Source organism: Arachis ipaensis, chromosome B04, assembly GCF_000816755.2.
Source record: "Arachis ipaensis cultivar K30076 chromosome B04, Araip1.1, whole genome shotgun sequence".
Taxonomy (NCBI): domain Eukaryota; kingdom Viridiplantae; phylum Streptophyta; class Magnoliopsida; order Fabales; family Fabaceae; genus Arachis; species Arachis ipaensis.
Genome location: NC_029788.2, coordinates 1,180,190 through 1,180,888, shown reverse-complemented (window position 1 = coordinate 1,180,888; position 699 = coordinate 1,180,190).

The following is a 699-nucleotide window of genomic DNA, read 5'->3' as shown; positions in this document are numbered from 1 at the left end:
TAGGGAATTTTATAAAGAAAAGGGAAAATTAAAAGATTCTTTTATGGTCCACTAGTATGTTTGTTTAATTTATCTATAGACTATGGGTTTTTCCCTTTTCTATTGTTTAATTAATTAATAATAAGAGTAAATGATTTTTTCGATCCCTAATTATTTGTCTGATGAACTTCCCACCCCTTAAGAAATCTAAAAATCTAAATCGGTTTAAATTTACTTTGATATATGTACGTTTCAGTCCCTGATTAGAGACCAAAAATGGCATTTACGCAAAGTAGATAAGAACTGAAACGTACATATATCAAAATAGATAGAAAACAATTTGGATTTTTACATTTTTTAGGAAGTGAAAAGTCCATCAGGTAAATAATTTGAGACCGAAAAAAGACATTTATTTTAATAATAATAAAGAAACAACCGTTGATCCCTGTTGGTGATCGTTGACTTATATGATGATCATGATCAGACCTTCCCCCTTCCCCCTTGTAAACTCTTGTAAATTTGTTTCAACTTTTTGTCTTACGTGAAATTAAAACGGCTAAAAATAGAGTACTACTAGTTTTTAGGTTTAATTATTTTATTAATTTCAATAATTTTATTAAGTTTGTAATTAAATTTTTATATTTTTTAATTGAATTTTTATATTATTTTTAATTTTATAATTAAATTATTTTTAGTGTAAAAAATATTACAGTTAATTGA